Source organism: Chiloscyllium plagiosum, unplaced genomic scaffold (assembly GCF_037043375.1).
Source record: "Chiloscyllium plagiosum isolate Xiang-an unplaced genomic scaffold, Cpla_swu_hap1 HiC_scaffold_22, whole genome shotgun sequence".
Taxonomy (NCBI): domain Eukaryota; kingdom Metazoa; phylum Chordata; class Chondrichthyes; order Orectolobiformes; family Hemiscylliidae; genus Chiloscyllium; species Chiloscyllium plagiosum.
The window spans coordinates 27,471,061-27,489,834 of NW_028270160.1; the positions used below are offsets into that span (position 1 = coordinate 27,471,061).

An 18,774-nucleotide genomic window follows, 5' to 3' on the forward strand; every position below is an offset into this window, starting at 1 on the left:
AACCCGTTATGTTTCTGTCTAGGTACTCCCATACAATCTATCATTGCAGATGCTTTTTAATGGTTTTGAAATCTCATACATGATAAAACTTTGAATAACTAATTACATTTTATCAATAACATCATTGGTAAAGGAATATTATGCCCAATTGTTAGCCTCTGTAGAAAAATATGAAAATGGATATATGAAAACACAGTATTTGGACCATTATGTCCCATCTTCTCAGAAAATGATTAATCTACTATTCTTCAGAAAAGCATTCCAAAAGAGTTTCTACAATGTGGGCAAATACAACTGATACACTGCAGCTAGAGTATTTCAGCCATTCTTCCTTGTTGAAGATTATTTATATTTCTTGGCATTCTCCATTGTCAGTTTGGGAAACATTAATAATAAATAATATGCTGGGAATATTACTCATATCTTTGAGGATTATGCTTAATAAGTAATTGAGCAAAAGCAGGAATAAACAAGTGACGTCTTTTGGTCACTAAATCCCAAATAATTCCCTACTAGGCCATTATCTCATATGATTCTACCATATGAAAATAAACGCTTCCTGCTTTTTTAAAATTTCTGGTGGAAGACAATACATTTTCAACGGAAAAAGTATTACCTAATTCAGAAATTAAATGGGCATTTGTCATGCAGCCACTCAGTAAGGGTAGATAAGGGAGCTCTCATGTCTGCCTTACTACCGTGTAAAGTGAATATGCAGCATTGGAGAAAACAGACTGGAGTGGTATCAGATGGGAAGAATAATTGAGGAGGGTAATCTGCTGGGCTGGGGCCTTGGGCAGGTAGAAAGATCAAGAGGGAGAAGAGCATGGACCAGGAATGACTGAATAGGAATTAGTGAGAGGGGAGGTTTATGTATGAGGCAGCAGTTAACATTAACATGGAAACGACACATGACACAAGCTATGGAAGAGTTTGGTTTGTGACAGTTTCAGAGTTTGGTGAGAGGGTTATCAATACTAAATAGGAAAGCAGAATAAAATGGAACCACAGAATAATAATGATCATTAGTGATGAACAGGGAGAAGAAAGTTCAGTTTAGCAATAAGAAGGGGAGAAGAGGTGGATGCAGGACTTAACAGAGGATTAAATGATTAGCCAGAAGCCGTTGGAGGATGGGCCAAGGGATTAGAGAGGTTGAGAGATCTCTGGCTAGAAGCAGGGTACCAATGGAGAAGCAGAATACACAGGATCCCAAATAAGAGGCCAGTGAAAGAACAGCCCTGGAGATTAAATGAAATTTGCATAAGTGAGGATCATTTTTGTTTTAAAATACAGAACTTTCCTATTTATAGCAATCTCCACAGCAGTATAGAAATGAAAGTCCTCTATGGCTTAATTTTTCTGCCAAAACTGTATTTCATTATAATTATTGTTGAAATCAGGGCAAACTTTATCATTCTTGATTAGTTTTCTTATGACCACTTGTTGATTTGTTTGCTGTTGTTTAAAATGTGAGCAGCCACACTATTAGAAATATTCCATAGTAGTTCAAATTTCCAGATTTAGTTTTCCTTTGAATCTATGAATAATTGATTTTCTCTCTTCTTGCAATTACGACCTAGGTTTGGTATTCACTGATATAGAGAGGGACCCAGCATTTACTTGCAGTCTAAAAGCTATACCTATCTAAATCCCCAATATTTATTCTTTAAGGTGTGTAGGCTATCATCAGTTTTATTAGTTTAGATGTCTGACGCCATGTGTGTAGCATATGGCTCTGAAAGGATTAATTCTGATGGAATGCCATAAATACTAACCACTGTGTAACTTCATGAGGACTAGTTGGGCGAATCAGTGCAGATTTTGAGGGAGTCAGACTGAAGACCAGTTATCGAGTCATAGAGTTGTATAGCACGGCAACAGACCCTTCGGTCCAACTCGCCCATGCCATTCAGAAACCCTAAATTAATCTAGTCCTATTTACCAGCATTTGGCCCATATTCCTCCAAACCCTTCCTTTTCATATACCCATCCAGATGCCTATTACATTTTGTTGTTGTACTAGCCTCCACCACTTCCTCTGGCAGCTTGTTCCATACAGGCACTGCCCTCAGTGTGAAAAGGTTGCCCCCTTAGTTCCTTTTGCCCTTTAGTTTTGGACTCCTCATCTCCCCCCCCCAACCCAGGGAAAGGACCTTGGCTATTTACCCTATTTATGCCCATTATGATTTTATAAACCTCTACAAAGTCACCCCTTAGCCTCCAACTCTCCAGGGAAAATAGCCCCAACTATTCAGCCTCTCCCTATAGCTCAAACCCTCCAACCCTGGCAACATCCTTGTAAAGTCTTCCTACAGCAGGAAGACCAGAATTACATGCAGTATTCCAAAAGTGGCCTAACCAATGTCCTGTACAGCTGCAACATGACCTCCCAACTCATATACTCAATGCACTGACCAATAAAGGCAAGCATATCATTCGCTGCCTTCATTATCCTGTCTATGTGCGACTCTATTTTCAAGGCAGTTGTTCCTAATGCCAAGGTAGGCCTCTCTAGACTTTGTGTGGTCCTGCCACATTGCTCCCCTCAGCTGATGCTATCAGGCTCCCTATAAGAGTCTTGAACTGAATTATAAAGAACACAAAATGTCAAATGGAATTTTCAACATTTAGATTTTAAATCTCTGTCCTGGTTTGCTACCCAGTATTTGAAAATGCCAGATATTTTGTGTATTCTTTAAAAGTTCCCAAATAGACATGCATCTTCCCAGGATGCAGTATGTTATTGAACAGATACTCTGTGGAGTTTGTTTAATTATCTGTTCACTTTAGCAGCATTAAAATTCCATTTGACATTAATGTGAATTACTTTGTACTTTAAGAACAACATGTTGTCCACGAATCAGAGTAAGCAGATTATTTTTGCCCCCAAGAAAAATTAAGGACTACTCTTTTCCCAACGCTAAAACTCAAGTGTTATTGCCAGGGATGAAATACAGTCTCCAAAAACCTCTTTCAAAGGTCCTGGCAAGTGTTTGATCTTTGCGAAACCTTTTTTGGGGGTTTGCGAAGATTATCTTCTTCAAAGACTGGCTGATTTTCACCATGACATCACTTTCCAACTCCTCTAGCACCCATGTGATATCACCACTTGAGGACCATGTGGCTGTTACTGGGATGGGGAGGGGTGGTGGTGGTGGTTAGTGACAGTTTCTGGAGCTGCTAATCCTCAGCCACAAGAACAAGAAGTCAGAGTGGCTCCCCGGGCACTACCTCTAGCTTGGGGCAGATGAGGAAGCCAAGCCAGGATGGAGGTGAGTAACCAGAGCTGGGTCAGGCCTTGTCGTTGGCTCCCCTCCCTCTCGACTGAAAACCAGACCCAACCTTAATGGGAGTTCACCTGTTCCATCTAGCAAACTGCATGATAGCTCCCCTAGGCTCACTCTGACTTTGTCTCCTTTGCTCTGCAGGACTGATCCTGACATAGCTCCTCCATTCACAGGCTCTCTCTTTCTTGCCCTGGCAGCTCTTCCAACAATTCTGTCACTAGGGGAGCAACAAGAGCAGAAGAAAGAGGGAGATAAGGAGAATGGGAGAAGACATGAGTACCTCATTTGAACATCCTGTTCATTGAATTTTCCTTGGCATTTTGCTGGCTTTTCGGGGCAGACTCACCTGCCAACCTGTGTATCTTGAGGCCTGTTGTGAATTCCTCAAACTTTCATTGTTCAATTAAAGCAAGTGAGAGGATCTGCCTTCTCTCATTTTCTACGACATTCCAAATTAATGGCGTTCTGTCTTGTAACTCAATGGTTATTTTTTACATTGAGTCTGAGCAAATCAGTGATGAGATTTCTCTTACCTGCAAAATGCAACATCTTTAAGTCAAACCCCACATTTTATTTAAAATGCGCAGTAAATGTTGGATGTGGCAAACGTGTTAGTGTAGCGAAACACAATTGCAACATTCTCTTCTTCAGTTCAGGAACAGTTGCTAAGAAGAGCTACTATAACTTTAGCAGCCCTCTTTCTGCTGCTTCTAATTGAAAATTCTCCTTTGTTCTGCATATGTGTAAACAAACTCTCAAAATGGATCATTTATTCTTACAAGTGCATTTTCATGTAGGTTACTTGAATTGTTTGATATTTGCATTACAGAAAATTTGGAAACTGCATACAAGTCATATCAATTTTTTGAATATCTAATGAGTCTTGCTATTCTCATCACCCTAGCCCTTGCAAAACCAGCTTTCATTCGCTGAACAACTAGTTCTCCAGGGGCTTCCAGTGAAAGTGCAGAAGGTTGAAAAGGGGAACAGACTTAATTTCAGAACACAGTTGTCACTGACGTTAAACATATCAGTGCTAGTGAGATATATTTAAAATTATTAATAAAATAATGAGTGAATTTCTGACTAGATTAGATTAGATTCCCTACAGTGTGGAAACAGGCCCTTCAGCCCAACCAGTCCACACCGACACTTCGAAGGGTAGCCCACTCAGACCCATTTCCCTCTGACTACTGCACCTAACACTATGGGCAATTTAGCACAGCCAATTCACCTGATCTGCACATCTTTGGACTGTGGGAAGAAATCGGAGCATCCGGAGGAAACCCACGCAGACACTGGGAGAATGTGCAAACTCCACACAGTCGCCCGAGGCCGGAAACGAACCTGGGACCCTGGTGCTGTGACTCAACCGTGCTAACCCTTGAGCACTGTGCCGCCCTTAAAAGTGCTACAAAAATTAAGCTGCAACTTTAAAACTGACAATTGATATTTGGATATATTTTTCCAAACTGACATGACCTAGCTGAACACAGTAGTTGGTTCTGATACATGATATGATGGTGATACATCCTCTAGAATCAGATTTGCAAATAACAAATTGAGGAATAAAACAGTTTTCTGCTGATTTGGAAACAGCTAAATGCCTTGTGGCTGAATGCCTTTTAACTAAATGCCTTCTAGCTAAATACCTTTCGGTTTTGGTTTTTCTTTTCCAAATTAAAGAACAGTCACATTTATGCTGCGATACAAAGAGACTAGTTTCTCTACAGTATCGAAACAGGCTTTTCAGCCCAACAAGTCCACACTGACCCTCCGCACATTAACCCACCCAGATCCATTCCCCATATTTACCCCTGACTAATGCACCTAACACTATGGGCAATTTAGCATGGCCAATTCACCTGACCCACACATCTTTGGATTGTGGGAGGAAACAGGAGTACCCGGAGGAAACCCACGCAGACATGGGGAGAATGTGCAAACTCCACACAGACAGTCACCCTGGTTCCGGGCACTGTGAGGCAGCAGTGCTAACCACTCAGGTATCCTGTTTTTCATCCTTTTCTTGACTGCAGTGCATCAACAAAAATCAGATTAGAGATTCTGCTACATGAGTACAAGATTCGTTTCACTTTTCCTATTACCATTTAGCTTTTATGCATTTTTTTGAGTAGAACAAGTGAGGTAATATATAACAAATTGACCTGGCTAATGTTACTATAATCACGTAAGTTATTTTTTTTTAAAACATGTAAACATTTACCAGGCTTGGCTCTGTCTTTCATATTGGGTAGATACGTTTTGATCAGTTAACCGATATCCACTTTGTCTTTAAGACATTCCTGTGTGAATGATTAGTACTAGGTTTGCCTAATTTGTAGTATTTGCCAAATTTTTAGCATTCACCTAGTTTTCAAAACATTTGGTTGCATGTGAGAGTCATGATGAAGTTACTATATAAATGCAACGTGCAAGGGGTCTTGTGGCATAGTGATAGTGTCCCTGTCTCTGAGCCAGGAGGCCTGGGTTCAAGTCTCTCCAGAAGTGTGCAATAACATTTGTGAATAAGATGATTAGAAAATATCCTAGATGCAAGATGTATGATTTGCATTTGCCCGTAACAGGCTTGGCATGTAAATATTCAACTGGTTACATTGATGTTTTACTGGTGGTGGTTAATAGTTAAAAACAATAAAAGTCACGGTGATGTGGTAGGAAAAGAAAACATTCAGTTGTGTGTGATAACACTTCCAGATAGGTTAAAAGAAAAGGAAGATGTTTACTTTCTTGGATGTATTTATCAGATTCTCTGTCCCACAAATTTTCATGTAAAAGTGAGCTTTCTCATTTAAGAAGGCTTCGGTTTTGGTAGATTGAAAATTAACCCAATAGTGATCATGGATCTCTCTCTCTTTACAGAACTCTAGCTGTGTTACTGTAAATTGCCTGTAGTAGTATCCTTGATTTACTACTAATTTCCAATTCCATGTACTTATTGCTGCAACTTATTCCTGCATCATAGTATTAACAATCTGTGATGTGATAATAATGTGTGATAACTGATAATCTGCCATTATCACACTATGATACTCACATTTGTGTTATGGGAGCTAATATGAGACACAGGTCAGGTAGTATTGAATAACTCAGTAAACTATTTTTTTTAGTTCCTGGTATTTAGAATAGAATCCCTGTCGTGTGAAAACGGGCCCTTTGGCCCAACAAGGAACTAAATACCATTCGGTCATAGTTCTTTTCCAAATAAAATATTCAGCAGGAATATAAAGAACATTTATGCACTGATACAAAGAAATTAGATTTGATTCCCTACAGTATGGAAACAGGATCTTCGGCCCAACAAGTCCACACCGACCCCCTGCAGAGTAACCCACCCAGACCCATTCCCCATATTTACCCCTGACTAATGCACCTAACACTATGGGCAATTTAGCATAGCCAGTTCACCTGACCTGCACATCTTTGGATTGTGGGAGGAAACCAGAGCACCCGGAGAAAATATGCAGACACTGGGAGAATGTGCAAACTCCACACAGACAGTCGCCCGAGGCAGGAATCAAACCCAGGTCCCTGGTGCTGTAAGGCAGTAGTGCTAACCACTCAGCCATGTACTTATTGTGTATGTGGCTGGGTGGGTTACTCTGCAGAGGGTCAATGTGGACTTGTTGGGCTGAAGGACCTGTTTCCATACGTAGGGAATTGAATCTAATCTTTGTATCGGTGCATAAATGTGACTGTTTTTATATACCTGCCAAATATTTTATTGGAAAAGAAAGAGCTAAAACCCTCTGAAGGGTAACCCACCCAGAACCATTCCCCCTACCTTATATTTAGCCCTAATTAATGCACCTCACCTACACATGCCTGAACATAAAGGCATGGCCAATTCACAAACCTGCACATCTTTGGATTGTTGTAGGAAACTGGATCACCCGGAGGATACCCACGCAGACACGGGGAGAATGTGCAAACTCCAAACTCCACACAAGGAGTCACCCGAGGCTGGAATCGAACCCGGGTCCCTGATGCTGTGACACTGTTAACCACTGAACCACTGTGCCGCCCCATAGATACATTATAATCACAGGCACTTGCATGTCTGGACTCCAACTGAATAATTCAGATGTACTGAAGTATGTTTCCCTCTGTGTCGTGCTGAGAAACATTTATGTCGGTAGCTCACATGCCGTAGTACAGTGGTGACATCATGAGCATGTCCCTTAGAGCTATGTAGTACATCTGCTGCAAGACATAACACAACATCCCCCTTTTTCCAAAGAAAATAAATCTCAAATGATAAACATCATTGAACATCGGCATGTGTTATCAATTCAACAAGTACAGACATATTAGAACAGAGTTAACAAGGTTAGTAATTCAAGCTTAATATAATGTTTCGGGGATTTGACAACTTGTCCTGATCTGAAAGGCAGAAGGTTTAGAGAGGATTTGAGGACAAATCTTTTCACTCCAAGAATACACTGCCTGAGAGAGGAGTTGAAGCGGGAAACCTTATGACCTTTGAAAAAGCACTTGAGGTGTCGTAACATTCAAGGCAGAGGGATTAGTGCTGGCATTAGTATATTTTTGATGGTACAGACTCGAGCTGAAGGGCCTCTTTTGTATAATTCTATGGGTTGTACACCCATCTAGAGAGAGAGATATATTATTCTCAGTTCTCTTTAGCTAACATTTTGGTTGTCTTGCTGCTGTTTGCTGTCACTCAGCATTTTAATTGTCACTGTTCTTCCTCACTTTGTGGAACATATGTTGGTCTGAGCTGGCATCTGTTCCTTCACAAACTCGTTATGGAGTTGTTGGTGTGGCACTGTGGTGGGCAAAGTCAGAAGTCTCACGACATCAGGCATTGGTCCAACAGGTTTATTTGAAAGCACAAGCTTTCAGAGTACTGCTTCATCACTTCAGCTGACAAAGGAGCACCACTCTGAAAGCTTGTGCTTTCAAATAAATCTGTTGGACAATTGCCTGGTGTCGTGTGACTTCTGACTTTGTTCACAATCTAGTACCATGATCAGTAATGACTTCTTTAAACCGTAACTGGTTATATCTCTTAAAAACCTCTGATGGAATCCAGATATTTGTGACTGAATTTCTCACACATGCCCTCTGTCTGATGTGAAGTTATGGTTACATCTCTCCAGCTCGCTGGTCATCTGTCTTTCATTCACACCATAGTGGGTGTGGTTTGAATCTCAGCTGGTTGTAGTATTCAGCTCTGCAGACTGGTACTTCTGCCACTGCTGGACCATCCGTATTTACCTGGCAGCTTTCCAATTTAGACTGCAGTCCAAGCTGAACTTTCATATTAGTATTGCAATGTGATTGTGCCACTGCATGGAATTGACAATTCATTATACACTGAGGCGGTCTTTTATTGGCTGTACTATGATGTGCTAGTTGTTGAGGTACATCCCTTTAAGGATGCATGTTGGTAATATGTTGGCATGTGATTCTGCTTTCAGTGTCGACCTGTCTTTCGGTACATATGGTGTTGATGGTTATAGCCATTTTATAACAATTGACCTGGTGAGAGAAGTTGACAAAATGAAAGACTTGGTCAGTTTCCAAAGGTTGCCTTTCAGTTGTTGGCTGTTCATGCAATTGTTACATAAGGATAACTTTCCTTGCTGTCAGTGTTGTGGGGTTGTACCACCTCGTTGATCACCTGGGTCTTGTAATGGAGTCCAGCTTGCCTTTTACCAGAAGACCATAAGAAAAAGAAACATGGATAAGCTATTTGTCCCCTTGAGTCTGCTCCCCATCTAACAGGACCATGCTGATCCGACATTCCTCATATCCACTTTCTTGCCCTTGCCTCATAACCCTTGATACCAGTAATTGAACTTCTTAGCACTAAATATACATAAGGAGAATGCTCCCACAGCTCTCATGGCAAGGAGTTCCGAAGATACTGAGAGAATTCCTCTTCATTTCAGTCTTAAACCCCTTTATTTTGAGATTATGTCCTCTGTTCCTAAACTCCCCATCAGGGGAAACGTCCTCTCAGCATTTAAACCAGATTTTCTGCATGTGTGCCCAATTTCCTTTGGTGCCCCAAAATGCCAGACAATTCTGGGTGAGTGTGACAAATGCAACTATGACAGATCCTGCAGATTTAGTGCACTTTGCTGACTATAGCAGTAGTCATGTCTGAACGCACAGCATATAGTTGATATTGGTCTGCCACTATGGCTTCACACTGGTGTCCATCTTCCAACAAATTTCTTGTCTAGAATACCTTTCAGGAAGGTTTTGATTAGGTGAGAGATGATTTCCAACTCCATCAACCACAATAAATTCATGAGTATAGATCTCCACCTTAAATAGCCAGGAGGCAGATTGGCTTCTTTCTACTTAAGGTTCCAAATCTTTCAAGCTAGAAATCATCAAACTTTTCACAAAAGGAATCAAAGTGTCACCCTGCTTCCTGACATAAATGTTAAGATACAGTCAGAAGGCTTCCATGGATTAAAGTAAAATTGATAACCAAAAGGCTGCTTACAGGCTTAAAACTTACATTAGCCATCAAAAGATGTTGTCACTTTAGCTTTGCAGGTCTCCTGTTCAAAACAAAATGACATTTTCAGCAATAAAGAGTGATTTTCTAATCTGGAGCAGTTTACCTGTGTGCAAAAGTCAGTTGATTCGGCCATGATATTTCCTTCCCTTTAGTGCCAACGCTTGTGTCGTGTCATCACTCTTCATTTAGTGCAAACTCCCCCCTAGTGGCTAATACTTGTTACCACAGGCCTTTCCCTTACCCATCCTCATCAAAGATCTACAAAGCTGAAAGATAAAGTAAAATAGAAGCAAAAGCAGGAAAAATAAGAGGACCAAACAGCAAACCAAAGAATGAAATGAACAAGCCTTGCACTGTACTTGAATACAACAAAAGACCACAGATTTGCAACAAAGAGTGGAAGGCAACAATTTGACTAGGGATTAAGCAGTGAGTGAAATCTTTACTGAACTGTAGCTATCTGAGCAAAATATATATCGCCTTACTTCACAGAATTAGACAAAAATGAACCCAAGAGTTGATGCCTTGAAATGTTACTTGCTATCAGCAAGGAGAGGCTGTGCAGAATGAATACATCTGCTTTTTCTGAGAATATGAAAAAAGAACCAGAGATGACTGGGTGATGACTTGAAGGCCAGCTCAAAGTATGAATCAACCTCTGGGTTAATAGGTTCCTGCACATGTCACACAAATGGAAGTCCCAAGAGTCTCCTGAATACTTTGTCGCCAGATGCTGAGGCAAGGGGAATGAGGGCATTTTGCCTGAAAATTTGTAATTGGGCAGACTGCGAAATTAATAATGTGGGAAAATGATCTGCTAGTTTCTATGTGGGCAAAACTGAGACTTCAAACGTCTCAAAAATAAAGATGATTATATTTGCAGGCCCTCTTGTAGCAGTGTTTATAACTATGCTAGTGTTGATTTAGACTGCTAATACTGTTCATACTGTTTTCATCTGTGTGAAGAACAGAGTATGGCCCCTTAATCTAATTTTTGGTTGGATTTAAATTTGCTCTTCAGTGTCCCTGAAGTCTGTACAACAGAAGTGGAAATTCTACCCCCTACCACTTGTCCTGTTCCTGTCCTCTTTACTGCTGTTAGTTGAAAATCCCTCTGATTGAATGAGGATGTGACATGACCCTTACCATGCCAATTGCCTGACTGTAAAATTTGAGGACATTCTTCAGTTGATTGGGGGTTAATTTATTTAAATGAACTGTAGACTTTTAGTTGGAATGTTACTCCCCACATGATTTATGTGACATCCAAATGTATCTCTGTGAACTTTAGAAGGATGGCATATTGTACGTAAGGAATGAGAACAGGGTAGCATCCCCTCGCACAGAATATTTGCACATTTAGGGTAATAATTATTTTAGCAGAGCTATAAACTCAAGAATTGCTTGCTTATGTTTGGGAAGGCACATAAAATAGGGAATATACTATTACATGATGCAGTAAAGTGCTTCTGTCACATTGTTTGCCAGCTAGTAAATTGACAGTAAGATTATTTAACTCCAATATGAGGTAGAGCTCCTCAGAGGAATGCTCCAGTCAAAACACTTTGAAATGCAGTTGCAGTAAAATAATCCAGTCCCTTTTTACTCTGCCTGTGCAATTTTTTAGAGATTCTGATTTATATTGTCCATTTAGATGTGGCGTGACAGGAAGTTTATAGCATTTACACTTGCTCAATTTAGAAGAACTTTACATGTAGAATTTTTTCAAATCTCTGATCTTGGCTCTATTACTATAATTAGTTTTTAATCTGCACATATGGAATTGATTGTTTTAATCAGTCACGATGCAAATCAAAACGCGTCACTGTTGTCCTGAATCTAGAACACAATTGTTGACTTTATTTTCTGTCGAACGTTCCCATGTCAGAATTATTTGGGTTGGGGATTAGCTGTTCTGCTACATGTAAGTAAGTTGTTTGACCAGTTGACTACAGGTCAAATAAAATCAATGAACATGGGATAGGGATTGTCAACAACTAGAGCATCATTAAAACAAATTTAGCAAAGTAAGTGAGCAGACACATAGTGCAATGAAATGAATTCAACTTGCATCTCGCTCAGCTATGCACTATGTGGCATTGCTGTTTTAATAGCATATACTCAAGTCTATAAAAATGCAAGACTTTCAGGGAAAAGTTAAAATGGAAAAAGCAATGTTCTGACTCGTTATCAGGCCCCTTTCTTAATAGCTCCATCATAGAGAACAGCTGGATTGTGTTGAGCATCAAATATTTCCTTCCGATTTTGGATTGTGTAAAATCATAACTATTAAGGCCACTTAAAGCAATGATTTCACTTGGTCTCATAAGTGAGGTTTTTTTTCAATAAATAGTGTTTTCAAGCTTTTTCACTTTAAAATTCCATTGAAATTCCATGATGGCTTCACAAGATTTTGTGCACTAAAGGAAACATGGTGTATGTGATTTGTAAATTTTGACTCCAATCAGAATGTTGGCATGCTGCTAATTAAGTGAGCAAAAGCTATCACTAGTTCTCATGCCAAATTGCATAATTAGGTGCAGCCAGAGGAAACTAAAGAAGTAAATTAAAGACTAAACTAAACTTGTTGGTTAATTTAAAACTTGTGCTTCTTTTCCTGTGGCCAATCCTAAAGCCTTCCTATAGTCTGCAGTAACTGCTCTCTATTTGAATGTCTACAATCAAACAGAAGTATTCTACAAAGACTTACCATTGTAGCTGTGTCCAAGCTTTTTCTTTAGTGGATTAGTTGAAGTGCAACTGTTGAGGCTTGATCTTAGAACTGGCTTCTTGAACCATGATCTTGCAAGATGTTCGCATGTAAGTACACAACAACTGCGTGCAGGAGTGTAGGCCATTTGGCTTCTTCAGTCTGCCCAATCATTTAATAGGTCATGGTTGACTTGATTGGGTCCTCAACTCCACTTTTCTCCACACACACACACACACACACACACACACACACACACACACACACACACACACACAAAAGCAATTTACTTGTTGAAGATCTCAAACCTGTCTAATAAAACCTTGTGTATATTCATGAACCAGTCTGCATTACTCATGCCAGAATTTCCAAAGATTAATTACCATCTGGGAGAAAAAATTTTTCCTCATCTCCATCTTGTTCTTCTTTTCAAATATGCTCGCCTTGTTCTTTATTCCCATGTGAAGGGAAATATATCTCAATATTTACCTGTCGGCCCTCTTCATATTCTTATATGTTTAAATAAAATCACCTGCATTCCTCTAAATTCCAGAGAGTATAAATCTGACCTGCTCAGCCTTTCTTCTTAAGATAACCCCTCAATTCGTAAAATCAGCCTGTGAATCCTGCTGCCACCAATGCAAGTATATCCTTCCTTAAGTAAGGAGATGAAAACTGTTCACATTACTCAAGGTGCAACCTCACTGATGCCTGATACAAAAGCCCCCTTGCAATAAAGGCAACATTCAATTTGCCTTGGTTGTTTTACCTGCCTGTTAACGTTTTGCAATCAATACGTGAGGATTTCCTGGTCCCTCTGTACCGTGGCATTTTTTTTTCTGAAAATATTTTATTGCTTTTCTATTGTTTCAGCCAAAATGGACAACCACATTGCACTCCATCTGCCAGATTTTTACCCATTCACTTCAGCTATCTATGTTTTCACTGATTTATTGTGACCTCCTCAGAACTTACATCCTACCTATCCTTGTGTTGTCTGCCCAGCAGCTGTAGCTTCAGAATGTTGTGAGGTATAAGTCTAGACAAAGTGAACCATCTTTATCCAGTCCACTGGTGTTTTCACTGTGCAGAATAACCATTTGTTTTCTTTGCAACTGGGAAAATAGATTTTCCAAGTAGTCTATCATTTGTATAAACTAGTTTTGATGGATGAGAAGCCACATTTCTTGGGGAATTCTAACTTTTCTACCTTTTTTTCCAACCATTTTCACTGCCTTGTCTTCATTGTGGCTCAGATTTGGTGTGAGGCAACTGAGTAGCATTTTATCAGAAATGAGCCTGTTGTACGCAGTAGCCTTTTTGTTATCCCAAACAATCTTGGAGTGTTAATGAGCTGGCTGGACATTGGTGTGATTAGGACTAATGAGTGTTATTGGTTTTGACATCTTAAAAGGTGGGTGTGATATTTTACTATCCACTGACCAATTCTGTTTCCCTCACTTACATTGATTTGGCCACTATTTATCTTTTAGTTCAGCACTTAACCTCTTGGTAAAACATAAAGTTTCAAGTTAAAGAAAAGGTTAGGATTCGTATAAAAGGACTTGGTCAAAGTGAGGATTAAAGGTAGAATGGGGTGGAAGATTTAAGAAGGGAATTCCTGAGAGTTTGATCTTGGTCACTAAAGATTCAATCACTGTTTTTAGGATGAACCCATGATCAGAGGGAAGGTAGGACCATGGTTAGAACATTGTTCTAAGGTTGGAGTGAATTGTGGAGACATAGAAGAACAAATTCATGGAGGGATTTTTAATAAAATGGATGCTACTGTTAAATTTGAGGCATTAAGTAGACTGGAAACTAGTATAGGAGAAGAGGATCTGGGTGTCCATTTGGGTGAAAAGTTTATAGAAGTTTCAAGATCAGACACAGACAGGAGATTATCAAGAGCAAACGCGATGGGAGTTGGCAGTGGAGCTGACAAAGGTTCCATACTGTCAAACTGAGGTAATGGCAGAAACAGATAATCTTACAAAAATGTAAGTCAGAGCCATTCTTGGTTGAACATTTTGGAACCAGGCTTCACCTCTTCCACAGAGCTGTGACAAATGATTCCATTCTTTTCAATGGGATGTGATTGTGTCTGTAGTTGTGCTGTCTCCACCCAATCTCAGCAGGCTATTTGATCATGTGATTGTTTGCAACTGTTCTGGAGCCTGCATGGCTCTCAAAAAAGTGATGCAGGAGAGGTGGTGAGGTGTCCTCAGTGAGTGATAGACAGGAAAGATTAGTAGCTTGGGAGGATGAGGTGGCTGAGAGACATTGAGTGGACTAGAATGCAATAGTGAGTTGTAGCCCATAAGCTTTGGGGAGATGTGCAGCAGCAGGGTTTAAATGCCTCTCCCTATGAGCGTGAGGTAGCAGAGAGAAGATGTGCACTTACTTTTGTGGAGTGCAAAGATCATGGTCTTTCTTTGTATGCTGCCAGGCAGCCGTGTATCACCTGGAGTACAGCACTGACCCAGGCTGCAGTTTGGGACTGAACTAGCTGAGCCTGGTGATGTAGCCTCCTGTGGTGGTCAGGAGGTAAAGAAATCTGCCTCCTCTCCACCCTTCTGTCTCAGGTCCCTGACTGTGAAGCAGGAAGTTGGATTCCCCTTCCTCAGGACCATGTTTTCAATGATAGTGACCGAGCACTCCACTGTGAGGGACAGTTCCTTGTTTGCAACATCCGGAATACTGGATAACTGGTTTTTAAATAACACCAGGCCATGGCAAAGCTCTACCTCTCCAACTGAATGAATGCCTCAGAAAAGCACCCAAGAGTCCGGTGGCATAATTAATGAGGTGAAGAGCAGAAGATTGTATGGGAAATGTCACTCTGAGACATGGTGGACTGGAAACCAAGAATTGCACTCAACAAAGTGGGAAAAATCCACCTTTGGTGTTCATTTCTAGATAACAATGAAAGCCTGCTTAATAGCAGACCACGTTGTAGTCGGACATGTCAATGGGAACAGGAGTAGGCCATTCAGCCAATTAAGTCTGCCTTGCCATTCAATACAATCGTGGCTGATTGAACGCTTATTGCCTTTTTACTCACTTCATCCCCATAACTATGTATGTCACTAACTTTTATGGCTCAGATAATTTTTTGACTAATAAAGGAATGAAGGGTTATGGTGAGAGGGCGGGTAAGTGGAGCTGAGACCACGAAGAGATCAGCCATGATCTTATTGAATGGCGGAGCAGGCTCAAAGGGCCAGATGGCCTACTCCAGTTCTTATGTAGTCGGAAGTCTTATCAATCTCTAACTAGTACTTTTCTGGATCACTTCTGTATGATAATAGAAGAAATTGTCTTAACAACTGGGAAAAGAAAGCATACCCTTTTCATTAAATATTAGCAATTGTGAAGGACTATGTATAGAATGGTCTGTTGTTTGACCATATACAGAGGATGAGCTGAAAATGTGTTGCTGGAACAGCGCAGCAGGTCAGGCAGCATCCAGGGAACAGGAGAATCAACGTTTCGGGCATACGCCCTTCTTCAGGAAATTCCTGAAGAAGGGCTTATGCCCGAAACGTCGATTCTCCTGTTCCTTGGATGCTGCCTGACCTGCTGCACTGTTCCAGCATCATATTTTCAGCTCTGATCTCCAGCATCTGCAGACCTCACTTTCTCCCCATATACAGAGGATGGTATCTCTGCCTTATATTTTGTACCCAAATTGATAATTGTAACAGAGAAATAGTAAGCTTCTAATTCTATCTGCTGTCCAGGCTATTCTACACAAGTATAGCAGCACACTGTTTCTCACTACAGGTTTTTGAGTCCAAAGTTCTTCAGGCATCATTGCTCCTGAGTATTTACGTGTGGTATAAGCCACATTAGCATGTATAACATTTCTAATGTATACCTCTCAGCAACCCATTTTTGGAATATTAATGGTGGAACCTTTTAATTATTGAATCACAAAACAAAAGGCTGCACCTTGTATTTGCTACTTGTAAAATATTTGCAGCAGCTATGGTACCTGAAGAGAAAAGTCCCAAAAGGGTAATTGAATGGTAGAAGAATGAGCAACGTTATCCTGAATGATAGGGTCATTCAAAAATCTTGAGTGAACAAAACAAAAATTGTGGATAGGGCCTTATTGTAGATAAGAGCATTTTCTGTCAAAATTGAAGGCTGGTAGATTGGAAGGTGATGGCAGAGACATGCCATGATCTCCTTAAGAGGAAGGAGAAATTGGATTCGAGGCATGAGAAATGCATTGGGGCCTGGAAGGGGTTAACAAGGAAACCAGATAGCAGGGAGAAAAAAATCTTTTGCAAATTCTGGTGCAGAATCTGAAGTTATTCAATTTGATGTAATAGCAAAACAGAGAGAAACACGATAGTGTTTGCTAGAAACTAGATGAGAAGTGAAATAATCCAGATAGTTTTGCAAATGTGTAAGGCTATCTTTAGAAAGTTCATTGTGCAAGAGAGAAATATGTGAAAATCAGAGGAGAATCCGAGACGGCCTAAGCACTGATAAATGTTGGGTAGACGTTGGATGCGTAGTTATTGAAATCATCAAGATCATGTTTGAAGGCAATAAATGACGTCAATATTGTTATGACCATACTGGACATTGGTCAGAGGTACAACTGCATTCTTTGGGACTTGGACTGTGTTGTATGTTATCTAAATCTCTGCAGTATTTGGTGTTGGTGATCACACCATCAATGTGAGAGCAGTGCTGTGGAGATGGCTGACAACCATCTGTTTTAAAGGCCAGATAGAAGTCCGAGGTTTAAGCACATCCTGCCATCTTAGGATAAAAGTGGTCATTGTACAGGGTACAGGATGGAAGCCAATAGAGCCCTGGAATGGATGATGATGCATTTTATTCCGAATGACATTTTCAGCAATTGCGCTGGCAATTCAAAAATTTTAAAATCATGCAGCATAAAAATAGGCCCTTCGGCCCACCATGTCTATAGCGACCAACAGATACGAAAACTATACTAATCCCAATTACCTGCACTTGGTCCATAGTTTAAATGTCCAGGGCATTTTAAATGCTTATTCAAATGCTTGCTAAATATTGCAAGAGTACTCGCCTCCACCACCCTCTCAGCTAGTGCATTCCATATTTCTACCACTCTGAGTGATAACATTTTTCCTAGTTCACAGTCTTCCAATCACAAAAACAACCCTCCACTATCACCTTTTGCCTTCTGTTTCCAAGCCAATTTTGGATCCAGTTTGCCAACTTGCTTGGATCCCATGGGCTTTGACCTTTTTAGACCAACTTTTCATGTGGGACCTTATCAAGTGCCTTACAGAGACCATGTAAGCCACATCATCTGCACTACCCTCGTCACTACCTTTTCAAAAAACTCAAGTTTGTCAGACAGAATCTCCCTCCAGCAAATCCATGCCGAATATCCCTGATCAATTCCTGCCTTTCCAAGTATTAGTTAATCCTGCCCCTCAGAATTTTTCCAATAATTTCCCTACCACTAATACCAGACTAACTGGTCTGTAATTACCTAACCTATCCCTGCTGTCCTACTTGAACAAAGGAATTTTATAGCCATCCTCGAGTCATCTGGTACTTTACCTGTGGCTAATGAAGTATTCAATGCAGAGAGGGCAGATACTTCCTTATTGTGGTCCACAAAATCATTGTTGTTTACGCAACTTCTTTCTTCAGCAACTTCCTCCAGGTCTACAATGCTGCTAGCACCCTCAACTATCCAGTCCACTGCATTTATTTCATTTTCACTTTACCATTGGAGTAAAGATTTCAACAGTCTAAGTCGATAATCTGGAACTTCCTTCACACGTCAATTAGTTGTCACATCTCTCTGCACTTTCAAATGTTTTCTTAAAATAATCCTAGTGAGCAATAGTTTAGTCTTCTGATTTCTCTCCTGCTCCACTTCAGTCCAGTACTGATATTAAAAAAAAAACTAGGACTGGTTGCTGTGCTAAAAATGCAATGCAAGTTGCATATATGACTCCTGCATTAATATAGAGATGAAATTAACTCTCGTATATACAATATTTTTAGTCATGTTGGTTCAAGCTCTTCAGACAATTTAATCATTTAAACCTCTGTCTGAATTACTAAGGAATATTCGATATGATCTTGTTCTTGAGTGTATTCAGTTTTACAGAATGCCAACATGTCAGCTTAACCTAATAGCTAATGTGAAATGTACCATGTATTTTTCCTTCTAAATTAGTCATTGACAGCTGGCAGAATGTCAAAAAAAAAGTTCTGATAAACTTCAA

General features: G+C 40.2%; 1 protein-coding gene across 1 annotated transcript in view; it reads left to right on the forward strand.

Annotated features, from left to right (window-relative positions):
• Window positions 1–18,774, forward strand: part of LOC122561187 (G protein-coupled receptor kinase 5-like) — a 233,515-nt gene that overhangs the window by 136,290 nt on the left and 78,451 nt on the right. The window lies entirely within an intron of this gene.